Here is a 26,763-nt window from a genome sequence, read left to right as displayed (position 1 = left end):
TCCTTCTCTGGAGACATTCAAAACCTGCCTGGACATGTTCCTGTGCGACCTCACTTAGGCGTTTCCTGCTCCAGCAGGGGGATTGGACTAGATGATCTTTTGAGGTCCCCTTCCAATCCCAAACATACTGTGATACTGTGTATCTCTGCTCCATCATGGACCTTCACGGGCTGCATGGGGAACAACTAGCCTCACCATGCTCTGCACCACGGGGCTGCAGGGGAATCTCTGCCCCAGTGCCTGGAGAACCTCCTGCTCCTCCTTCCTCACTGATCTTGGTGTCTGCAGAGTTTGTTTCTCTCACATATTCTCACTCCTCTGTCCGGCTGCTGTTGTGCAGTTTTTTCCCACCCTTCTTCAAACGTGTTTGTCACAGAGGTGCTAGCACTGTCACTGATGGGATTTGCCTTGGCCAGCAGCAGGTCTGTCTTGGAGGTGGCTGGGTTATTTTGCTCTGTCGAACATAGGGGAAGCTTTCTAGCAGCTTCTCACAGAAGCTCTCCTTATAGCCCCCGTTATTGAAACCTTGCCATGCAAACCCGATACAGATATGCTGTCCGTTTTCCTAATTTGTTGTGAAAACTGTGGAAATAGCACTCCATTGCTCATTGCATGACTCCTGAATAAGCGTGTACCGTGCAAGGTCTGCCTTTGGGGAGAAAATAGTCTCTCCCTTTCAGGAGGTGTTTGGATAAAAGCGAGTGTTGTCATGGTAAGATGAATTCTGGCTACTCCTTTGGTGGAATTACACAATTCCAGCTTTTGATTTTGAACTAAAAATAACAATAAAACATGAGTGAAGTGAATAAATCTCAGCTAATCAACTGGACAGCACTCCATACAGAGTAGGGAAAGAGGGGATTACTAAATAGTCTTACAGTAGCTATATAATAAAAGCATAAATAAAACATGCAATTTTACACTCTTGCATTTGTGTCCATTAGAGATGCAGGAAATAATACAATTTCCACTGTTAACTACAGCTTTCCTATGTGTTTGGGACAGTATCAAATTATTTATTAACCATCGAAAGCAGAAGTACTAGCCTAACTTGTCAGAATCTTGTTATAGGTTTCCTGCTATGTGTTTGTTCAATAACTAGTTTGATGGAAGTGAATTATACAGGCACAGACACACTGTAGCTGTTACAGCTGTCACTTTCTCTCTTCCACTGCCTCACTGTTTGGATGCATTTATGGACTCAACAGGCTGGCTTGTACCTCATTTTCTCTCTTGATCCCTTACTACATTATACACGGCTTCTTCTTCCTGTGTCAGGATAATAACAAAGCATAACTGCACAGGGGTTGTGCAGAGTTATACATGCATCAGTTATCGTGAGAGGAACTGTGGGTGCTCGTTAGCACTGCCCAGTGTGGAATATGCATTCAGACATATAGACTCTGGCTGCCTGGCTAGATCCAACCTCAAATTGTCCTACCAAAATTCATGGAGTAATCACCAAAATGCCACTAAAGAACTCTGCAGGATTCCAATATTCTGTTATTGTTTCAGACATGTTAATTTGATAGTGAATGAATAGTGTGGGGATATCATTCAAAGGAAAAGCATGAGGCAGCCTTAAACCCACCAGTGTAAGCCATGAGGGTACATCTGAAAACTCATCTGTAGAAGGCTGTGGTGTTGGTCTGTGGTGGATGCCAGGTGAAGGCAGTGGTGAAATGATGGTTGAAAATGTGACAAAGATGAGGAGCGAAAGGTGTGAGGTTTGCTTTAGCAGCGGGAAGATCCATGGAAGAGTGGGAAAAATACTCCTGGAGATCAGTTCATCATTAATTCATCATAGTCTTGAGGCAAATTCCTGCTCAGAAAATCTCAAAAACTGTGGATTGCCAGAAGCTGAAAACAGTTCTCAGGAACTGATACCTTTTAGCTTGTTTGACACACCAGTTCCCTAAACATCTGCTAACTAACCAACATCAAAGGCAGGTTACTGGGCTGGGGTACTCTCAGTACAACCCCTTTTTTACTGTTAGGGGCCCAGGAGCCCCCCTATAAGCACCCAATGCCCACTTGCACGCACCCTGTAAATGAGGCAGTGATCGTAGTAGTGGTTGTTTATATATATTATAATAATCCCGCCACTGCCATTAACACTTTCTGGCTCACTGAGGCAGACGAAGAGGAGAGTCACACAGCCACCATCAGATCCCCCTGCCAAGACAGCGGGCTCAGCAGCTCCAAGCTCTGGTTACTGTTTTGCTGGAGCAACAGACGCCTTTGCAGCAAACAAAGCCCTCTGGCTGGCAGCACCATCCCAGAGACACACACAACTTCAATGTGTCCAGGTTGTAAGTATTGAAATAAAATGGTCCAAATGCTTTTCTTTCCTTTACACATTTGTGTTTCAACTCAGCATTGTCTGCGTTCAATAGCAAGACAGTGATTTTGCAGATTTTAAAACAGTAATCATAGGCAATTATTTCTAAAAAGATTTGCTTGCAGCAGGCAGACTTTTCTCTTAAGTTGAAAGCCTTGCTGTTCCATTATTTCTTCTGTTTAAATTATAATCATTTTCTGCCTGGTGTTCTCCACCAGCTGAAATACCTCATCTACTGGCATAGTTTGAATCTAACTAATCTTCAATTGGAAGATTTTTTAAAAAAATAAATCTACAGCAACAAAAGCATTTCCAACAAACACATAGCAAAACAAGCAGCTGAAAACTGTTTGTGTATGTATCTTAAGATATAATTTTTGGCCTTTAAAGGCAGCAGGCTTTATTATCTAAGGTGGTCCTATAAAATTAAACTTATTTTTCACTACTTAGAATTTCAGAACAAAGCAGAGAATGCAGATTTCATGGCACAGACACAATGACCAAATTTATGTTGCTTTCCCACAGCTGTTTATGATTGGAGAAAAAAAGGAGAACCGCGTGAAATACATATGAATCAGCAGTTTCTTTCCAACATTTTTACATGAAATAGCAAAAAAAAAATTGGTACGGATCTTATTTATTTCCATATTTTCCTTAAATTATTAGCATTAAAATTACGTATTTATTGGGGCCAGCATGAATGGTTTAAGTAATCCTCAAAATTATTCTAAAACTATCAAAATTGCTCATGGATTTAAAAATTAATTCTTTGTCCTTTTCTAAACAGATCATCAAAGCCCAGTTCCCACCCTACCACTGTTCTTTTCTGTGACTGTGGGAGCCCATTTTCTGTGTGTTCCACATACATTTATGTTCATCGCTTTCCTAGAAGGTGTATTTTCAGTCCAGATCATAATATTTTGGAGGTTGATGCTGACTTTTGTTGTGGACATGGATAACATCTCTTTTTAGAGGATCACCTTGTCCAGCCCGGATGGTCCATAGGCATACCGGGAAAACACTGATTTCCTATGATATATCTTAGAGTATACATGAAATGCTGTGACCCAAATACACTTCATTCTGCAGCTAGAGTCACCAGGGTGCATTTATTATTATGATGATTAAGGCAGCCATTTGCATTGGTGCAAACCAGGACCTCAACATACATTTTTGGATCCAGACTTAGAAATCTTAGCAACTCATAAGATCTTACCTATTCAGCTAATAAGTAATAATTATTTCAGAAATATGTAAATCTCTTACCGTACCATCTGAACACCTCACATTAGGCGAGTGTAGTGATCATTGCAATTTAATGAGTTTATCGTTACTATTTGATTTTTAGCAGCTTGCACTAGAAAGGTGTATTTCAGGTGTCCAGCGCCATTTGAGAGTCTGTTGTGTGTTTTGCTTAGCCCTGAAAACATCTGAGTATCATGTAGTATCCTGTGTAACTTCCTGGCCTTTCCCCACATCTTGCATATCCTGGGGAGAGCATATCAGTGTATTTGAGAGGACTGCTGGTTAGCTTCAGGGCATGTTCGCAGATTTTGGGCTAGCTAACCAGTATTGTACCTTGCTTTCCTTCTCTGTGCAGAAACTGCAGGACCGATGAGTCTGTGCCATGTCCCCAGTTATTGGCCCTGAGGATGTGCTGAAGTGCCCCACACTCCCCCAGGGAAAAGGCAGGCACGGTGTCCTGTGCTCCAGGGTCACACATCACTGTCTAGATTACCCTATTGCTAATCCAGCAGTTTTTTCCTGGAAGTTCCAAATCTAGCTAGGGGATTGGGATTGGATTGAAATGCTTGTAAGGTGTCCTCCTCACTTTGCTTCCTCAGCATCCACTGACAAGCAGCTGTGCCAAAAAGCAGAAACTGCTACCTTCGTTAACTGGGCTGGCCTTTCACTGCTAACCTTTTCTGTGTCATTAAAGCACCAAAAGAATGAACAACCCTGAAGAACTTGCAGGTCAGAGAGGAAAACAAAGGAGAGGATCGCTGCTTCTCTTAACAGGAGATTTCAATAGAGATGAGGCACGTTCTACACATTTGTAAAAAGGGTCCCTTTGTACCCCTTTTAGCTCTTTTTTTTTTAATAGACTTTCATTAGCAGCACATTCTCTTTTCTGAGTGTGGAATAAAGTCCGATCTTCTGCATATATTAAATTATAGCTTTTGCTTTCAACATGATTGCTGTCTCTCTGGACCCAGATTCATGATGAGGCTGCTGTATTTTTTTCTTCCCAATAAGCTCTTGGTGAAGCAGTTCCTGCTGTCATGAAGTGAAAATTCATCTACAGAGTCTGCTTCTGGGGATGCTTTTGGGGAACTTTTTCCCCTAAAGTTCTCAACTTTCCAATGAAGATAAATAACCACATCTTGCAGCTATAGTTTTTGACTGAGTGACAGGTTAAAAGAAGTTCCCTGTCAGCTTTCGTAACAGAAGAAGAAATTGTTCCAAAAATTCTTAGCAAGATGAACGAGACCTTTTTCTGGAAAACTATTTTGCTGTCCGACTGCTAAATTGCAGCTCTCACTGAGGCCCTTCAGGTTGGTTTTTTATCTCAAAAGAAAGAGAGTCATCTGGAGTCAGGGCATTTTGTTAGCTTCCCTTGTTTTATTTGGATGAAGTTTTAAGTCCCAAATGCAAGGTGAATACAAAAATCAGGTAGGTGTAAAATCTCTTTTAGGGATCCCAATTCCTCAGTTTCTCTATCCAAGGATGGACCTTTATACCATGAACTAGCTGTAGTTAGAGAAAGGAAGTTGAAGAGCAAATGTTTGCTGCCTGCAACAGCCACCACCCAAAATCTGTGTGTGACAGAAGCACTGACACTGTGAACACTTCTTTGGAGACTGCTGACATGAAAAGCAAAGGTGGGCTGGTGAGTATTCAGCTGTTTCTGTGGTGAGCTGCATGTCAGCTGCTGCTCAAGAAAGGCTCAAAATGCTTCAGCATCAGCTGGGAAGCTCTGTCACCATTTTACAGCCATGCAGGCTAGATGAAAATTGAGAGTTTCTAATATATTTTTTAGCAGTTGTTAGTAAAAGTTTCCTGCAGGTTGGATCCTTGCACTGAGGTCAATTAAGACACAGCATGTGGAAGGCAGCTCAAGCAAAATGGTAAGAATTTACCCCAGAGGATGCGGAGGTGTTGAGAGGGAAGGGTTGACCCAAACCAGCCTCACTTTACATTAGCCTTTCTCAAGTTTGGCTGGCATTGGACCACATCAAAAGCTGGATGGTGAATTGTAACCCCCCAGCTGTGCTGAATGGCAACTATGTCCTGTGATATTACCATGTTATGAGCACTGCAGGAAACAGAGGAGTATAATGTGTTGTTGTGGGGCTGGTTATACAGCACAGTGCAGCGCTGCATGAATAAAGAGAAGCGGAACTGGGGCTTGAATGAAGACTTCAGGTTTTATTTCCCTAAACAATTCCGATTAATGCTGTTTCTGTAAGTATCAGCAGCTTAGATCAAAAGGCTCAACAAAATGTTTGTCCTGGAATTTTCACTGTTCAGGTTTAATTTTTTTCCTTGCAGATATCAGATTGCTAGGGAAGAAAAATGACAACAGGAAGTGTGCTTTGCATGTGATACAAGCAAGATCAACAACAAAACATGCTGAGATACTTTTGTTTTTGCTGGGCCTAATGACACTGATAACATTTCTGCTGGTGGCTGTTCATGCTCCAAAAACTCAAGATGTGGCCAGAATAAAAGACGACACTGGTGATTACAGGAGAAAAGAGACTTGACACTTTTTTTTTCCTATATGAACTCTAATCTGGTTTAGCTACAAAGTCTTCTCTCAAGTGTGGTCTGCTCCTTCAAGGGCAATAGGATCAAAGGATCAAACGCTCTGCTTTGCCAGCACTGCCCTGCTTTACAAGGTAAGATCAGCACCTGAGAGGAAGGCAGCTTGGCAATACAGCAGTAGCTAGAAAGGAGGTCATGGAGATCCTTTCTTTGGGGATCCAGAAACCTTGTAGACATGGAGCTGCCTCTGGACTGTCATCTGTAAGAGACTCCTGGGAGGAAAACTGAATTAATGAGTGAGAGAGCAAAGTGAAGTGATAGGAGAGGCAGTGGCTGCTGGAGTCCACGTACGGAGAAAGGGACCTGGAAATCAGTCCTTAAAGAGGTAATGTGGTCAGAAAATCGGAGATGGAGCAAAGTTAGGTCTAAATGCTTCCATGAACCCAAGTTTCTTAACTTCCCTGCTTTACTGCTAGGCAGAGAGATAACTCGAAATCAAAGGAGAAATACCAGAGAAGCAGCCAATTGCAGAGCTAGGCTTGAACAGGGGGCCACCAGAGAGGGGACAGCAAAAGAGAGCTTAAATGGAAGGAACTGAGGCAGGTTGGCAGCGGCAGAAGATTGGCACTGCTGCCTTTCCTTGGGAGTTCTCAGAGGCTTCCAGGCTAATTATTTGCTTACGGTGGTAGTGTCCCATGGGTGTGCTCGCTTCTGGGAGGAGTGGTGTCATCCTTCAGATTGAAGATGCCAGTCAATGTTGAGAGATGTTAATTATAGTTATTATTAGCTTTGCATTTCTCATTGAATGCTTGGAGTTGTGCATTTAATGAAATGTTAAAGCAGTGCTTTTTTGCCCTCAAACTAGTAGGTTTTTTCTTCCTTAAATTTGCAGGCATTTAAGTGCATGGGAGGCGCTGCTTACAAGTGAATCACTGAAGCTCCTTTTGCATCCATAGATCCAGACTTGTCCATTCTGGCATCCATTCATAGTCTCCTGAAAGTACTCAAAAGTGTATCCAATTAAAGAAAAGAGTTAAAAAAAAAAAAAAGGGAGAAGTGGAGAAACTACACACTGCTGCTCTTGCAGAATGATTGCATAGTGTATTTTCCAAATGAGTTACCTGCCCTTCACTCTCCTGCTGAGTACCAACCACAGTGCTAAGAAAAGGCTGTATTCATTCCAGCAGGCATGAAGATAACACAGGTTGGGATTGGTAATGCAGCTAATTTTGGCAGTACTTTGAATTCTGTTGTCCGTTCCAAAATGGGGCTGCTCAGCTCTTATTAGCCACAAAGAGACTGAAAACAAGAGCCAAGAACTGAAGTGGCAGGGATCCAATCTGAAGTCCCATTCCCTTTTTCTTGTTTCTGCTCATAGTTCTGTTTCTATGCATATAGTCAGGGTAGGGAGGGCCATGTCCAGCCCATTTCACACTACTTCAGGAACATCTTTATGCTGAGAAGACGTGACCTGGGTTAGAATAGAGAAGATTTCATTCGGCAGTGGTAGTGTGTATAAGACACCTGGTTCTTGAAGAATGTGGGCCACTATGTTTTAGAAATTACATGGTTCAGATCTTTATTATTTGTAGACCTGAGACTCAAGATGTCATGAGGACTAAAAAAGAGGACTATAATGAGAGATATTTCTAAGTAAGGTTTGTATCATTATTGAAAGATGTTACCCAACCCAGATACCCAAGACCCCCTCTTTGAAGAACAAAATCAACTGGAGCAAAAGCTGTCTGTTTTTTCTTACAAGACCTGGAAACTTCAGTTTCAGAAGCCAAGATTCCTCCATGCAACTGAGGAGAACAACTTAGGTCAATCAGTCAAATGTGGTGGGTTTCAAGACAGCAGAAAACCCCTGTTGCATCAGAGGCTGCAACACAATTCCTGACATCTTAGAAACAAAATTTAATATAGAAGGCAAAAAGTCACAACTAGTCAGTTCAGCCTCCCTGTCTCATAGATGTCTGTGTTTGCATAGGTAGCGAACAATTTCATCAGCACATGTAGACCTCAAACCTCTTTAAAGCTCAGGTTCTGTGAAATAATAGACTTGTGCTGGAAATCAGACCTGAGTTTTCAGGTAAGAGATAGAAAGTCTGGAACAAGGCCTCAAACAGGACTGCCTCTTCGTCATGACTTGGTCATGTAAAGGTTATGCCAATAGCCTCCATGTTCACCTTTCACACAGTGTGTTTTGCTGCTTACAAAATGGTGTTTGCAAGCCCGAGGTGGGAGCATGTATGATTATATGGGCCGTTACACAGGCACTTCTCTCCTTTTGCAGAGTCCAGCAAAGCAATGTTTCATGGAAGAGATTCTTGGTTGCTTTGGGTCTGGGGCTGATAAGAAGTAGTAACTCATGAATAATGTCTTTGTGTTCATGCAAACCAATTAGTGATAGTCCCTTACTTTGTACCATGCTGTTTGAATAGGTCTCAGAATAATTGAGTGGCTCCAATTAACTGAAAGCTTTTCAAACACAAATATTTGGAAATAACAATTTAACCCAATAGTTCTGTATTTCAGCTGCCTTTACTATATGACATTATTGTGGCTTACCTGATGTTAGACATTTCAAAGCTATTAATCAGTCTGTCATGTCCACCCTTCTGGAGCTTGTACAACAATTACCATTTTGTCACCCTGACCCCCCCCCGCCCAAAATGTATTTTAGATGCAGAGATCCAGATATGCCAAGAAATGAACCTTCACCTGCTCTGCAATGCAAAGAAGGTGGCACTGGGAATCAGGAATGGCACAGAGAGCCTGAGAATTTTCCCAGTTGGAGCAGGCCCAAAGCAAGACCTTGATTTAGAGGAGATTTCCTTGCTCAGAGCCCCAGACCAGTCCATGTGGGGCATCCCCCAACCGGTGCCAGAGATCACTTGCCTTCTAGGTTACTCAGAGCTCTGCACACCTGGCGTGGACCTGTCTTGTCACCTCATATCCAGGGCACACATGTCTTTCAAAATGCTTCATGAAGCATCTGCACGCATGATTGGTAGTTCATTTATTTTCATGTTGTAGCTGATTTGAGATCCAAGATCACTTTGCAACAGGCTTCTCTAACACATTTCCTTTGTGATGCCAGCATAAGTTTTCTTCGTACTGGTTTGTCTCTGATCTGAGAAAGTTTTATCAAAGACTGGGAAGGTGAAAGTTGTCCAGCCTTTGTGCTGGTACTTGGATATTCCTCTTGGCTATCAGCAAGAGTTGTTGCAGGAAGGTAATGTACAGGGCAGGAAATAAGGGAACTTCCTGATGGTGAAATAGACTGAGATATCCCTAAATTCAGTTCGTATAAAGCGTGCTCATTGATTTTGAGATCCATAACTGGAGAGTAGTTGCTGTTACGAATGTTCGAGCAATAATGGCTCAAAATCCAACCCCCCAACTCTCCTAAGCCCTTAGACGTTCACACAGTTGCTTAGCTTTTCTTAAAAAAAATGAAGCTACTATAGAGTGTATCTTTATTCTTTGGATAGTTTTTGTAGCAGTTCTAGGGTGGAGCGAGCTGCTGTTATGCATAATGTATGTTTTTTGTGGAAGGTTATGTAAACAGGTTTTGTTTTTTATTTTTTTAAATCACCAAAGTCACCTGGAAATATTTAGGCTCCAGGCTTCCTTCTAAACACCACTTTATTGTTTTTTGCTGTAGTGTGAAACAGTAGACCAAAATTCTCATGTTATCTGTCTCAGACAGATTTACAGTATTGCAAAATTAATTCTATTAGCTGCATTTCACGACTCAGTGCATTTGTATTACCATTTCAGAAGCACAATCATTTATCAGCAGCAGACTTCCGGGCATTTACTTTCCATGCCCTGGCATTGCAAACTTCAAGGTATATGAGCTTGTCTGTCTGTGCACTGCACATGACTGCGTGCTCCCTTTCCCAAAGAAAATGTGATTGTTTCAATGTCCTTCCTGAGTAGGACAATATTTGCCTAATTATGATATGAATACCAGGGTCGTATTCTGATGCCATTTTCCCACTCAGCTTTTGGTGCTGTAAATGATTCCTTTTAAGTTACTCTGGTCCAACCTAGAGGATGGATCAATATAAACTGTCCAGAGATGATCTCCAGCTCAATGTGGAGGCTGTCCCGAGTCACTTCATCTATCTCTCTCCTGTGACAAGATTGCTCTCCACAGTCTATTCTGTACATCTTAGCTCTAACCAGTTCCCAGATAACTCTTTCTGGAATAAGCATCACCTGAACTTCAGCCTGCCTGAAATATATTACCTGCACATCAGCATATTACATCTTCCTCTTTCAGATTCAGACCTTTTTGTCTTTCAGACTTGATTTTTTTCTGTAGGCTTGATTTTTTTCTCTAGACGTAGCAGCATTAATTTCCAAGGTGCTAGTAGCATCTACATAGGTACTGCTCTGATTTTAGAAAAGGCTTCACAGCCCAGCTGAGCTCTGGACTGTCACAGTTACAGATGTCTAGTGATTTAAAGCTAGCTCAGCTATGTCCATATTACAATGATTCTCACCATGCCTTGAATTTTATCTACTTTTCTCCTTACCTACTACCACTTAAAATATTTTAAACATTTCCAGTTCTTTCTTTACAGCAGGAGGATGACGGGCTGGATGTGTGCAGTACAGCAGTGTTATCTGTGTTATGCTGAGAAGGCTAGCTGGTAGGAGGCTGACAAATTGCACGTTATGTTCTTTGTGTGACTGGGTCTGGCAGAGTTTGTTATGTCCATGGCAGTGCTGTGCAAATAGCAACCTGGCTCTTGAATACCTGATGGGGAATAAGAAACCTCAAAATGGAGATCTGCTGTGGGAAGTGCCAGAAACACCATTTCCCTTCTGCGGTTTCTCTGATCGCTTTGAGTCCTGTGGGAGTTGAAGTTGCCCTGTGACTCTTTTCAGAATGTCATGGTTTCCTTTAAATTGTCACCTTCTTTTCCAGGGAAGGAAATATTCGAAGAGCGGACAGACATACACTGCTTACCCTCAGATGCAAACACACGGATCGTCCATCTGCCCACCAAGCAGCCACATACTTGGCAATTTAAATAAAAAACACCTGGTGCTGGACACAGTGACAATCCTACTGAATTGGTAGTTGGCATAGAAGGTACTGCCCTCCCCTCTATTTTCTGCTACATTATAGTTTGCAAATTCCCATCATTTTGAACAATCCAACAAAAAAAAACAAAGACAAAAAGAAAAAAAGGACCAAAAAACCCCCAGCACCTGAAGCTGAAGTGGGCTGAGTACTTCAAAACCACATAAATTAATCCATGTTCATTTTGACACAGAAGGTGGTTTGGGACTCCAGAGACTATTTTCTTTTGATGCAATTAGCTCATGAGTGACCTCAGGCAGGTCATTTTACCTCACAGAGGCTCAGATTTCAGTGTGAAGAATTACAATTTTACAGCACTTAACTTCCAGGTATAATGATACTACTTTAATCATAAAAAGTTTTGAAACATAGGGAGGGGCATGTACTCTCTATATATTGAAGGAAGAAGAAAGCTCAGGTCTTATCTCCTTTAACAGACCTGACAACACAGTTTCAATTTTCCTTCAGTTTGCATAGATGTTGATGGTTACATAGATGTTATGATTTTGAATACAGATGTCCATATGTAATTTTTCCATACTAAGATTAAGAGCCATGCGTTTTTGTCTGTGAATACCATCTTGGTGTCCCTGGGACAAAAAACACCTTCACAGGTGTGAGTGAAGCTACATCCCTCAAGACTAGACTCAAAATACAAATGTTTACCTGTGGCAGCTTGTTGGGCTGTGGTGGTGAAGACATGTCCTGACCTGTACCTTGGTGCACTCTGTTTCTCATAGGCAAAATCAGTTCAGATTTTGGGAAGACCAACAAAATGCTAATTAATGTTACCATCATGCAGGATCCAAGGAGAAGAGGTATCAGATTCCAGCCCTTCACTACCCTTTTTATTGTTGCATGAAAAGCAGTTTGGATGACACTCTTCAAGAGAACAGCATCACACATCCAAAGCAGAAGGTATGTAAGGCTAACAAATTTCTGTGTTCAGTAAGTCACTCCTTGGATAGTGCAACTTCATATAAAGCAGGCATTTGAAAATCCACCAAAATGTTTTATTTCTTATTCTTCTCTTGTTATTAATCTCATTTTTTTCACCTGTGATGTGTGAGTGACAACATAAGGGAGCATTATAAATCACAGTAAGAAATAAATAGTCCCATTTAATCTTGCAAGGGGATATTAAATTTTCACCACCCCTAACTTCCTATTATCCCGTTATTGACCCATTGAATACTTCAGTAACTTGATACTGTGCTGGGCTGAAGTTGGGTCCCAACTCACAGTAGACCATGCTCAGGAAAGCAGGCCCAGATGCCTGTTTTCTGTGTGCCCACTTCCAGTTGCTCTCCTGTCTGATTTTTACCAGGTTTTTCTGACACTTCTCAAAAACAAGGTAGCAGTTTAAGTCTGATGTGTTCCACTTCTGGCATCATCTGATAAAAGAACATATGTGCCATTGTAATTAAAAGGACTTTCATGCCTATCAGGTGAATTTGAAGACACCACAGGCAGCCTGTACCATGTGCTGAGCAAAAGCGATCACAGGAGACTTCAAACATACCTGCCGCTCTCTACTTTCTTATAGACCCTTCCATCTCTCCTGCTTTCATACTGCATTTCTTTCTAGATGTAGATTAAAACTGGATTAAAACTTTTACTAAGCTCAAAGCAAGAATTGTTTTGGCACAGCTTAAAGGCAGGAGACATCACCCCAGGCTGATGGAGCGAATCTCCTCCCCAGGGTCAGCTGGGAGAACGTGCTGCCTCCTTCAGGCTTCCTTTTAAGCAGTTGGGCTGGGCATGGGAGGAAGATAGAGGAATCAAATTCCTTTTACCTTCCTTCCCTTAGTGGTAGTGACTAAAAGAAGGACCTTCAGCCTTTACAGCAGTAAATGGGAAGATGTAGCTGGGGAGTAGTGCATTACTTCAAGTCTTGTTCTTCATGTCCCTTCCTCAGGGTGAAAGAATTATTCAGATGGGTTCAAATTTATCACTTGCACAATGAATACCTGTTGCCATAGATGGTCTTTTTCTATTTCAGTGGAAGGAAAAATAAGGCATGTCTAAATTATCAAGCTTGCATTTTCCTTGCATTCATATCTTGGTGTCCTCAGACATCATGTTAATCTTCTTTAGCAAGAGGCTTAGGTCACTTGGATCATTAAACTAAGCTACTTGAAACAAAAACCAAGGTGATGGCAGAAAATAGGTAGAGGAATGCTGGGCTAAACTGTCATTCTGGAAGCACTTCAGTATTCAAAATAGCCTCTCCGGGTTGAGGAATACCCCCTTGGCCTTCTCCTGAAGGTCAGGAGCTGATCAAGCCCACTGAAGAGATGTTAATGTTGATGGTACAGCTCACAGTGGGAAAGAAGAGGGAAGGAAGAACAAGCAAGGTTCTTTAAGGCTCAGCATCACAAAACCTGCCTGGGAAGGGACTCTCAGCACAATCATTCATGAATCACTGTGCTTACACAGCGAAGAGGGAAAACATTCAGATTTAAGAAGCAACCTTTTAAAAAATAGACAACCAAACAAATACAAATAGACCATCAGCTTACTAAGACACTTTGGGGATGTCCTAAGCTGTTATGAATATGATCTGGGATGTTCTTTGTTTTTTCCAGCACAAAGATATCTGTGAGCTGCATTTCACTTACATACTGGCATAGCAGAGTAAACAAATGTCACCTCACACCAAGTGTAGCTGAGGAGAAGGTGGGATTTCAGAACTGCAGTTTGAATGTTTTGGTGTAAATTTCAGTGCTTCCACTGGAAAATATTGGGAATGGGAAATAAAATGAGACCCGTTGGAGGAGGTCAGCTTTCTAACTCCAGGAGTTAGAGGAACGACCAGAAGAAAACTGGACTCAGAAGATGACATGATTTATCTCTGCTTTAGGCCAGGGAGAACATGATTCTAGACAGAGAACCCAGGTAATAACTCCAAGTCCTGCCAAATTCCACTGGTTATGCTGTGGAAACAGTGCATGTCCCATGGCAATTCAGAGGTGAGTGCAGTGTCCCCTTCGTTGGTTACCAGTGCAGTGCAGAAGAAGACATCAGTATAGCTCTCACTGCAGCACCCCAGATAGTGATCAACTTAACATATAAAGCACAAGGGTTGATACTACTGGTTTTCACAAAAACAGAACACCATAAAGTATACCTGAATTTGAACACATGATCATACCATGTGCGCCTGAAGCTGTGTTGAATCAACTCATTTTTTAGGAAAAGCCAGATTATTTTCCACTGTGTTTATTCTCCTGCAGGAGCCATTACTGTGAGTGATTAATAACTGTTGTTCATTAACAGCAGCTAATAAACGGGTTCTCTGGTGTCCTTGCTGTTCTCTTTAGATAACATCGAGGAAAATGCACCGAGAAATTAGCCAGTTAATGTGCTCTGTCTCACTACTGCAGATGGATGGTGGATTGTGCTCTTCCCTGACCTGAATCACACTGGAGCAATTTCACTTATCAAGAGAGCAGAATTGCTCCCAGGGAACAACATCCTCATTATTTGTGTACAGAAGCCTCTTTTTACAATAAGATCTGTCTGAATCCACTGGGAGGTCAGCATGTGTTGTGGTACCATCTCCTTGCTTGGAGGACGTAACGTGGACTCCCATCAATTTAATAGACAGTGCATCCCCCTCATAGGAGTTGTCCTGGCAGATCCAGGAGCAATGAGAGCTTTGAACATTAGGAAGGGAGAACTTTTTTTCCCTTTAACCATTAAAAAGCTCCCTACTGAAAGCCATTTTTGCTCAGAGCATTGGTGGTTTAACAGGCCACTCTTTTTATGATAGAGATCATAGTTTAGACATTGACTATTCACTTACTCTGAAGCTCAGAAGCATGCAGGAGATGTGTTATGGACAGGGTTAAAACTCTGCTTGTATTTAAACTGGGGGTTGGAAGAAGAGGGCAAGACTTTGGCGTGGGAGGGAGGTGAGAGAAGGCAACCAGTGAAGCTCATAAAGGACTGGCGCCTTCTCGGCCCCCTGGCCTTCTCCAGAAAGCCAGGCACTCTGGCTAACACAATTCCTTCCTTTCATGCTCTGGGCCTGTCCCCATTACAGCATTCCCCAAACCCTGTTGGAGACTGCCACAAAGGGCAGCATTGTCTCTGGGACGTGAATGGTTTGTAGCTGGTTCCAGCTGAATGAGAAAGACAAGCAAAAGCTCTTCCCAGGGACAATGGAAGGGCTTGTAGCTCAGGAAGCTTCCCAGTCCATTAGCGTCTGTGGAGGACAATGGCCGTGTGTGGTAGAGAGGAGGAGAACATGGCCTTGCCAGTGGCCCTTGTCCATCATGGGCAGAATGGCAGGCCTAGCATGGGACAGAGTCTGAATGCGCTGATTCATGGGCAAGCACCCTGGTGTCTCATCAGCAAGGAGATACGATGCGTTGGGTTGTCACCGCCGGGCTGGGCTGCGTTACCAAACACCTTTCTGACCTCTGGCTGTGCAGCAGCTCAGCTCGATGTCTGTCATTCGCACTGGGAGGTAAATGAGGAAAGGCTTGTCTGAGGGAAACTCAGGGGTGAATGGCACAAATTCACTCTGCAGGCTCCATCTCAGCTTCTCCTGTCCTCAGGTTTCTGCCAGTCAGGATGGGCACAACACTGGAAGTGAGGGAGCCCGGGTCATATTCATGGGGAGCTGCTGTTGAGGGTGAATAAACATCTGTCTCCCATCACAAATTTATCTACAGCCTCCAAAACAGACCTGAGTGAAAACATTTTTTTGGGGGTAAAAAGTGTCAGTGTTTCCTGAAAAGAAGTGAAATACAGTTTGCAAGCATTCAAATGTTTTTCTCCATTTATAACAGTTTCAGCTAATATTTCATTGTGAAGGGACACTGAAACGTTTATGTTTTTAACAACACACGTGTTTGGACCAATCCAGCTGTTATTATGTTGGGGAGGTTTCATAGAGCAATACAATGTCCTTGTCTAAAATAAAGAAAAGATATGCCCAGGATTTGACACAGAGAGTTTGTCTTTAGCTCTTGTTTGCAAACACTTGAAAATGGGATGGACTTTAATTTTATCAGGAAAATCTTGCAAGAGAGAGATGGGTTTGTGAATGCAAATGGCCTTTAACATTTACAGGAGAAAAAAAATACTCTTAAGAAAACATTAAGCCATGTTTACATTGCATTAGGAGGGAATCCACTGAGACTTTGATGGTAAGGATCTAAAATTCGTACTAACCCTGCTTCAGGTCCCACACAGGGAGGGCCCATTTGAGACTGGGGTGCAGTAGGTACATCCTCCAATTTTGTTTTCCCTGGAAGAAGTACAGACAAGCATAATAAATGGGATCAGTTTGCTTTCAAACATCAGTCTTCATCTGACCAGATGCATAAATTTAGCCATACCTGACCATGAATTGTACCCATTGACATATGTAGACTTTGATTCTAAGACATGTCGGGAGGAAATAAAAATATTTTATTCTTGGAGCCAGAGGAAGCAAAGCCATCTACTCTCACCATCAACATGTTTTCTTAACTTTAAATAAGGTTAAGAAAGGGAGTAATTCAACCGTGGCAACTCTAATTGGCTACAAGTATAATCCAATAACCTCATTTCACCCATATTGTTAGTTGAGTTAATTGGACCTGCACAGCCACCAGCTAAATATATTGGTGTATGCAAATGGTGAAACTAATTTCCTTCATAAAACTTCCTTCTGCCGAAGTAGCAATTGGGTAGAAGGGGTGGGAGAGAAAGAAGGCTGTGCTGACGTTGTTACTTCAAAAGATCAATTCTCTTCCAATTATTTGCTCTCTCTAGATAGACAGGACAGAAAATATCATTAATTCCTTTAAAAAGATATGAGGAGGGAAGTAATTTCATTCCAATTTGAAGAGACTGCAGAGCAAAAGTGATTGAGCCTTTGGCTTTTAGGTGCCTCAAATCCAGACTGGGCTTCACAGCCCCTGGGTCAGGCTGCCCCATTTCCTTTGCAGCCTGCACCAAAATTAGTTCCCGGGTGTTGCAAGGACTTGCATGTACTGGAGGGAGAAGAGTAAGCCAATCTTCACTGGAAAAAGCTGGTCTTTTGCAATAGAGGATTTGTAATTTTTACCATATTGTGTGTCAGCCATATCCATTTCCACTGTTAACCTAAAAACCTTCTGAGAATATATATGTGTCTCCTGGAGTATGATGTGGAGGACTGACGGTCAGGCTTTGTATCCAGTTGTCCATGCCTGGAGTAATTGCTTTTTTCCATGATAAGTGGGGAGGGTCTTGGGAAATGAAGGTCTAGACTGAAGCTGAGCTACTCCTCTTGAGAGGGGAAGTGGGGAGGGAGGTGCTGATCTCTTCTCCCTGGTATCCAGTGATAGCACACATGAGAATGGTTCAAAGATTTGTCAGAGGCGCTTTAGACTTGACATTAGGAAGCCTTTATTGATTGAAAGGGTGGAGAAACACTGGAAAAGGCTTCCTAGAGAGGTGGTCAATGCCCCAAGCCTGACAGTGTTTAAGAGTCATTTGGACAATGCCTGAGGATAACATACTTTAAGTTTTGGTCAGCCCAGGAGTGGTCAGGCAGTTGGACTAGATGATTGTTGCAGGTCGCGTCCAACTGTTCTGTTCTGTGCTATGCTATGCTATGCTATGCTATGCTATGCTATGCTATGCTATGCTATGCTATGCTATGCTATGCTATGCTATGCTATTCCTCCAGCAAGGCAGGACCTGATGGCAGCAAGGCTCAGTCCCTCAGGGGAAGGTGTGCAAAGCTGACATTGTGGAGGTTAGCAGCAGCCTCCAAATATTAATAGCTAAGTCTTGGCTTAAAAATGTCTTGGCTTAAATCCTCAGGATTCTCCATTATTACTCAGCTGATGCTTTGCATTTTCTTTCTGCTGCTTTTGAGCAGTAGGAATCATAACTCTTTCTTTACATCACACCAGCTCTGTGTACCGTCTCTGTTACACCTGCTCATTAGGCTTTGCCTCTTAGATATTGGAAGAGTTGCAGGACATGAACCATCTTTGATGCTCTCTGTGCTCTGCACTTGGGTTGTGTGTCCTTGTTCCCCCCATAGCTGCCTGCGACCATCTCCTTTGAGTGTGATAGCAGCAGCAGCATCTCAGTTTCCATCTTTCATAGGCAGTCCCAAACGAAAGGATGTGCACATTCTTGCTGCCTTTCAACTGACTTTGGAACAGGCCCTCAGTGAATTGGGACCAGCACAGTGCGAGGGAAGGAAGAGATGCTGCTTGTGATTACTATTTGAACTTGATAAGTGGATGGGAAGGAAAAGGAAAAAGGAGTTCTGAGGCAGGACTGAATCGTTAAGGCTTTCTACAGTTACACTTGAATTTCAGCCCCTGCTAATATTCCCAGGGAAATCACAACTCACACACATACATGCACGCACAGGTTTAATTTCAGCAGTAAATGAAGTCATAATGCAAACAGAAAGCTAACAGCAGGGAAGGCTATGCTTGGCCAGGTCTGCTTGTGCTACAAGTAATACATATGAACCCATGCAAAAAAACTGGCCCCAGAGTGCAGTTAAGTCTTTCTAGCAGAAACACACACTGAGAAGACAACTGTAACTTTTAACTACAGCTTCCTACAAAATAAAGTGCTGTGGTCTTCTTTTATATCAGATTGAGGAAGAGGGAGGGCGAAACGGTACAAGAATCAGGCAGAAGATAGGTGGGAAATCTTCCTGCTTTTAGTGAACAGAAGCGCTGTTGCAAGAAAACATTTCCAATGAAAATGCTAGATCTGCCTGATCTGAATTTTGCACATTTGTACCTGGGTGTTGGCAATGGGGGTATTACTGCAGAGTGTTCAGGAGAGGGCTGGGTGGGGAAAGCCATGGTTGGGGACATCATGGCATCACCTCTGTCTCTGAGAGCTGAAGCTGAGCTGGGGGCTAATAACTGAAGGAAAGGGTTTCTGGAAGGACATGGTCTACCATGAGCTGGGCCAGGTCTTGCACTGGAGAAACCAACAGTGTTCCTGTGCAATACAGGACAAGGTTATGACAGGGGAGGGGAGAGGAGGGGAAGGGAGACGAGGGGAGGGGAAGGGAAGGAGGAGAGGGGACGGGAGGGGAGGGGAGGACACCTCCTCTAGCAGGTGTCCCTGTGTCATGGAGAAAGTCTGGTGTCTGACTGGGCTGTGGATCTGAAATCTGAGCTTTTTTTTTCCTATCAGTCCAGACTGTGTCACAACGTCAGGCATGGTGTTGTTGGTGGCAGCACATGAGCGTCCCCAAGTAGGATTCCCACAAGCCAAGTGAGGTAGAAATGTTCAGACAGGGACAGTGAGGGGGACTTGGAGGATTCTCTTTTTGCTAGGAAGCACTGGCACGCTCAGACTGATGGTTCCTGAGATGAAACATTCCTTTAGCAACAGCAGTTAGGTGAATTCCTTCCAGAGGATTTTTTTGGAATATATATATTTTTATTTGTCAACATGCCCTATTCTAATCTTGCAAACAATGTTGTTATGTCAGAGTGAACTTTTGTTTGATGTTCTAGTTCAGTTATCACAAACTCTTGTGGTTTTTTTCATAAGTCAAAATACTATGAAATATGTTACAGATACTAAAAAATCTGACTTCTTGGGATGATTAAGTAGTTGGTACACTTAAAAACCAACCAACCAACCAAAACCCAAAACCAAACAAAACTCAAACCAAGAGCCAAATCAAAAAAGCTCTCAGCTTCCCAAGATTTCTTTTTTTTGGCATGATTTGGTATGGGATTTATATTTACAACTGTAACTTCCTTATGACAAGAAGAGTCATTGTTTATTGCCATACTCAGAGTACAGGTAACCTCTGTCCCTAATGTCCTTCCAGTCAGTCTCAATTGACTCATGCAACTAGGCATTTTTAAAAAATAAGACTAATTTATGAAAAGAAAGATGATAAAGTCAGGGTCTAAGAAAAAAATCTGAATATTAAGAAAATATTTACTTTTTTGCTACAAGAACCCAGTACTTTAAAAATATCCTACCAGGATGAGAAACATTCAAAAAGCTTCCAAATAACAAATATTTATAGGTCAAGACAGCTTTAAAATGTTCTTTTTAGTTCTTTCAACATCTCTCATGCCAGTAGGAGACCAAGCTTTCTTGTTGCAGAGAGTCTTGAACAAACATTGTAAATATTTGAAGGCTCAAATGACTAGATTAGCAGTGATGCCATCATTAACATCAGTGGCAGGAAAGTGTCAGAGTTGCAACTTTTTATGTTTTTAATTGGCCCTTCAATTGTATTGTCAAAACATTTACCCAAGGGTGTGATTAATAATAATAGGTGACAGCTTCAATTATCCTCAAACATATTAGAAAATATCAGCACGCAGATACAATCTTTAAAAGCACATCTTAAGCTGCTTTTACAAGCTCACTATGACAAGAATAAATTTAGAGATAACACTTGGAATTAAAACACTCCGTTATTTTAATCAGGACTTGTTTTTTGTTTTTTTTTTTTTAATTTAAGCAGCACAAAGACAGAATGTTTATGTACACATTGATACTTATCTGAGGATCACCAAACATTTTGCCTGCAGTTTTCATGAGTTCTTTAATTCAGTCCCAGACACAGGCATGACATTGAGAAGCAAAGTCATTTGACGCTGTGCTAATGATATACAGCCCCTCAGAATTTTTGAAGAATAAAAATAAAACCTCCCAACCCCTTAATAAAATTAAGTAAAAACATGAGATATCTTACACATTTGAGCCACAGGCTTTCCTTTGCAACCAAACAAAAAGAAAACTTTGTATCTCCATATGTTTCATTTTCTTCTGTCTTTTGCTTGTGTGGTGCATGGCAATGCATTTATGTTTTTTCTGTTTTTTTTGTTTGTGATCAGTTTGTGGACCATCTTCTCTTCTCCCAAGGAACAACAGTTGTTTACAGCCCTAGGAAGAAGTATGTAAGTTTAGTGGTTATGAGACTGGTTTAGAAAAGGATTCAGGAGACATTTTGTCTTACTATGTACAAATCCTGTAGCACCACATTACACAGGACATGTGGCACAGGCATCAGTGGCCACAACACGCTTTTCAGTGCCTTCAGCTTTATATGGTGGGGCCAGAAGCCCTAACCATATAATAATAAGAGAGTGGAAGAGTGCATCCAATTTCCTAACAGCTCTAGTGAACAAACAACATATCCTGATCTTTATCCAGGATTTTTTGCTGGTTCTTTATAGTCAATGAATCCATATCTCTACCTGTCTTCCCTTGAGAATTTTTAAGGCTTTAATAATGTATATTGAAGCAAGTTTAGTATTGTTTAACTTTTTTAGAACCCTGATCTTTATCAGATCATTTAAACCAAGGAATAACATACTTTTTGAAGTGAGAATGACTAAGTCAGGGGGAAAAAAACCCACAGTTTTTGGGTCCAGCAAATTTAATATTGTTGGTTCTTGGACAATGAGAGTATTGCTGTGACAGGTGTGCTGTTGGCAAGAGGAAAGAGTGCTGGGTTTGATCCATAAATGATTGAAAGGAACCCAGATCCAAATGCTCCATCTGTGATATTTTTTAATTGGGATGGCTCACAGGAATAGTGACCATGCAAAAGTCATGAGCTTCCTTGAAAAAAGCTGAAATCTCCTTACTTCACGTGCTCTTCGGCAGCATTTCACTTAAGCATATATTTAACATTCAATGAATGTCAGTGACTAGTTGTGCCGACATATAGGAGATTCCCAAGATGCTGAGGCTTGGGCAAGGGTGCAAGTACTTTTGCCAGTTCCAGAGCTGGGTCATCAAGAAAACCTCAGCAATAAGCTATGATTTAATTTTTTTTTTTTCTTTTTTAAGAATAAGATTGGGCTTCTCTGATCAGAAATCAGTAAGAAATGTGAAGAAATGAGTTTTAATTATACAATCTGGAACATTCTTTTTGACCACTTTTTGACCAATTTTTCATGTTTGTTTGAGATTTTTTTCCACCATGGATTATATGAGTCCAAGGTGCAAAACTGCTAACGTTTCCAGAAAAAGAATTACATGTTTCAAAAATTATATCTGGGGACAGTTTCCTGTAGAGACAGAATTTGCCTTTGCTCTGTTTCATTACACAGAGTCTTTAATTGCAATCTAGACAATGTCTTGCTCACTTAAGGAAGAAAGGAAGAAAGGAAGAAAGGAAGAAAGAAAGAGAAATAAAAAGGAGGAAGGAAGGAAATGGAGGGATGTGTGTGTACATGCTGGGAGGTGGGGTGGGGAAGTGGCTGAAAGAATGCTGAGCCCTAAAATACTGCATCTAACATCCTCCTGCTGCTTATTGTGCACTTTGATTATGTGAGCATCCTGTTCCTCTTTCTAATCCCACTAAACTGTGTGTCTCATTGATTTCCCATGGCAGCAAAGTCAACACATGCTGCATAAACGACTTACTCCCTTTTATATATTGTTTTAATTTTGCTGCCACTCATTTTCATTGACCATTGCTTTTGGATTGCAAGGCTGAAAGAGGCAGAGCATGCAGTCTTCGGGGTTGCAAATCACTTATTTGTTTGCTAATCCACCCCTTTTCTGCCTCTTCCTTTTTTTTTATTTTTTTTTTTTATTTTTTTTTTTTTTTCTTTTGCTCACTAGTGGAAGTTAGTGGGACTTTGAGTATGTGGATAGTGCCATCCCTCTCTGTTGGAACAACACAGTCAGAACACTGCAGCAGCATTACAGCTCACAGAAATTTTCATGGTGAGGTCTTGTGCCTAATCCACCAACATACCTGTGGCTGGGAAGAAGCTACTGAGATGCAGCAGCATAGGTAACATGTTGAGTCCCAGTCCTATAAATCCACTGGGTAAATGTTATTACCTTGAACACATTATTTCAGGAGATGGATATCTGAAAGATGAAAAACAGCATCGAGAGGCAAAAGGTGAAAATGAGCTTTTGGATATTACAGAAATTAGGCAGAAAGAATAAACATCTCTCTGGTTCAGAAGCCTGGATGAGAATCTATCAGGCAGCTGCATTATCAATCTTATTATATTAAGCATAAGTGTAAACACTGAAAAATTCATGAAGCAGAATGAAACAGTAAAGCCTAGTTAAAACCCAGAGCCCCAGTTTGATATATGCGGTGCTGACAGGATAAAGTGAAAGGAAGAAAGGAGAAAGAACAAGGGCAGTTTTACATGCTCTTTCCTTCACGGATTTTTTAAGGTGATTTGCATTCATGAAGTTCAAATGCTGGAAAGTGGAACTGTGTGTGTTGCATAGGGCACATCTCACTGATTCACCCCTGGAGGTTCCTCTCCTCCCTCCCTTGTTCCTACAGAACCTTCAATCAGACTGTTCAAAGGTACAGCTCCGGCTAGTATCAGGTGAGGGCCAGACCTAGCAAAAATGAAGACTACGAGCAGAGAGTTTAGACATTAGAAAAGGGAGTAAGGCTTTCCCACTTTGCTGGGAACTCTTTTGGGAATAAGGCCGTGAAAGTGATAATGTTACTGATGTTGGGAATTGACCTCATTTGATGTAGTGGGCCCCACTGGGCATGCAAAGGCATTTCAGACTCAACGCTGAGGTCTCTGCGAAGTTTAGCTCTGTATGTGGAAACATTTAATGCTTCATACATTAGTGCATATGTCCTAGCTACCTGGCATAAGCATCATATGGATATTACAGTATGAGGGCTATTGTAATGGATGATACCTTGGCCGTACTGCCAGTGGGCCACTGAGGACTACACTGCTGCAGGTCTAGATGTGTGTGCGTGTGGGCACGTGCATGCAAGAAAATTCAATTCCTCTCCAGTTTCACCCAGTGCTTTTGCTACTGAGATTCAATGAGAAAGGCAGATGAAACATCCCACTCTCTGAGGATGTGCAGACAATGTCAATAAAAAGGAGATCTGAGCTTTGACTCCACAAATAGAATGGAAGCAGGCAAATGCTCATAGGGCCTTTTGATACTGAGACTTCAAAGAAAGACTCTGCACACAAAAGAGTGTATAGGGGGAGAGGGATAACTAAAAAGAGGGAACCAACAAAAGAAGTGTGGAAAAAGACAACTCACTGATGCAAATTTATGGAAACCTCAGTGAATAAGCCATTTAGATGTTATATGTACAGACAAAGAGGACAAATGCAAGTCATATTGGAAGTTATTTGCGCCAAAGAAGAGCCAAGTGGTTTGCTTACAAGGTAAAAGAAATAAGTACTTGTGCACATATAGGGACAATATTATTTGGTTTGGTGGATTGTGTTCCTTCAAAGACCCTTTTATTTTCTCATTTTCCTTCCTGTAGTTTGGGTTTCTCTTTGCTATCTCTCTTGAGGCCCAGAGGGACACAGCAAGGTAATCTGTCCCCTTTACTGTCCCCTGTGGAGACAGGGAAACTTCTGGAGAACTTCTCCCTGCCTGTCCTTCCGCTCCATCAGATAGGGCCTGGCCTAGGCTGTATGAATAAACAGAGAGCGTCCTGACAGGGCTTTGTTTAGGCTCCTAAATGTTGGAATGAAGAGAGCTGGAGAAATCTGGTCCTCAGGAATCTACTCTTTCCAACCTAATTTTCCAAATCCTCCAAAAATATGTGGTACTGGGAGCTATTATCCTCCTGAAGCTCTACAATGTTTCCTTTCTTCATGCCCCACAAGGCATTGTCCTCCCCACCTCTGCTCATCAAAGAGGACCTTCTACACTCAAATCAAAATACCTTGCTTCTCCGTTAACTGCAGGTAGAGAGGTAGAGAAGATAGTCATGCATGCAGGGACACATAACAGGATGTTTTGCCTGGAGACAAAGAATGGTTTTTACTTTATTGTCCAGTAAAACTGTAGTGTAAGAGTTTGGAGTCTGTATTGAAGGTATTTAGTGGTGTGGGTGTTGTACTTTCACTTCTCATTAACCAACATGGGATTTGTGCCATTTGGTTTCTGATTGCTGGGTTTGAAGCTCTGTGTGAGACACTGAGGCTTGAAAATAATATTTCTTATCTATCCTAAATTGAAAATTTTGGATATATTTAATGTTTTGCCCTTGCACAGTGGAGGGTACTTGTGAGGCAGCGAATCAATCAATCAATCAATCAATCAATCAGTCTCAGAGTACCTGTTGGGTAAGGACATTACTTCTGATATATACAGAGCTAAAGTTTGATCCAAAGCCACAGGTAAGTGCAGGTCAAGCCTCAAGAACAAAGTGAACAACAACAAAAGCTCTAAAACCAAAGTTAAGAACAAAACCAGTAGCTATCTTCCGATGACAGCCAAGTAAGTTTTAACAGGTATGTATGAATAAACACAGACATACATGGACACTGACACACAGACATGCACACTTCTTTGAATAAATTGATTTATTCCCCTTACAAAACAACTTAACTCGAAGCCAACATTTATGGCTAGCCAAAGCTGACTAAGTTCCTGACAGAAGTCTCATGAGTTTAAGCTGATACTGATGCATTTTGATATTTTGTCTTTATATGTGGCATCACAAAGATATGGAACCGTTCAGGGGATTCATCTGACTTTTTCATCAGATGGACTTGTGCTGCATGGCTGAACCCTAAATTCATCTACATGGTGAGAAGTAGCTATAATCTGCAGTGACTAAATAAGCAGCAGTTAAGCTTCATTACCTGAACTTAATCTAGACTAAAGAGTCAGTAATACTAATACCATTATAAAAACATGAGGACTTTGACTATACATGTGGTTCACCTTAGAGATCTATATTAGTTCTGAAAATATTGTGCATATTTTCTATGTAAGACATTAAATCTTTTTACATGTTATGACATTTTTATTTGCAACTGACCAAGAAATCAACTGATTTCAGGGCTGCAAGTCTGAAATAATTGTCTCCTTAATATAGTTGACATTCATGGACTTTTCTCAGCTTTTATTCCGCTGAAGGATAATGACATTTTAAAGGGTTAAAAACTTAATTTAATCTCTTTTGAACTTCTTTCAAGTAGTAGGACCCTCTCTGCTGATTATTTTTAGTTATTACGTTGACTACATGGTATATGTTCAGACTCCAACTGCATTGTAGGCAGAATCTCTATTGTTCTCAGTCTTTTTTCTGTCCTTTATCTAGAATTTTACACCTCATGTCAATTGTATGGGTCATTCAATGGGACAGTCACTGACTTCATATCAAGGCATTGTGCTGTCTTCATTACGGAGCTTTCATTTTTACCCACATTCTTTGAAAATAGCTTATTGTCAAGAAAGTTGCATAGTTAGAAAAATATGCTATTTGATGTTTAATAGTTGCTATACAGTTTTCTGCTCACATTTTTACACTGTGACCTAGTCCTTGCACACACATATGCACTCACAGATACTCTCATTTACTCACTGTTTTCAGGCATCAGAACAAATAAATCAAAGAGAAAGTTTCAGGCTCCTTGATATTTATGACACACAGTGGAAATGTGCCTGCTTCTGTTCAGCCATCTCTCAAGCTGCAAAGATGAGGGAATCAAGGACTCTCTGATCCAAGCTTCATCCAGCTACAAGAAGAGGGGGCACATCCCTGAACTACCTCAAGGAACAAGAATATATTCTGATGAACTATGGTCTTTATGAGAGACATTAAAAAAATCTTATACTG

Source organism: Nesoenas mayeri, assembly GCF_963082525.1.
Source record: "Nesoenas mayeri genome assembly, chromosome: 7".
In the NCBI taxonomy this organism is placed as follows: Eukaryota; Metazoa; Chordata; class Aves; order Columbiformes; family Columbidae; genus Nesoenas; species Nesoenas mayeri.
Note: the sequence above shows the minus strand (reverse complement) of the source record.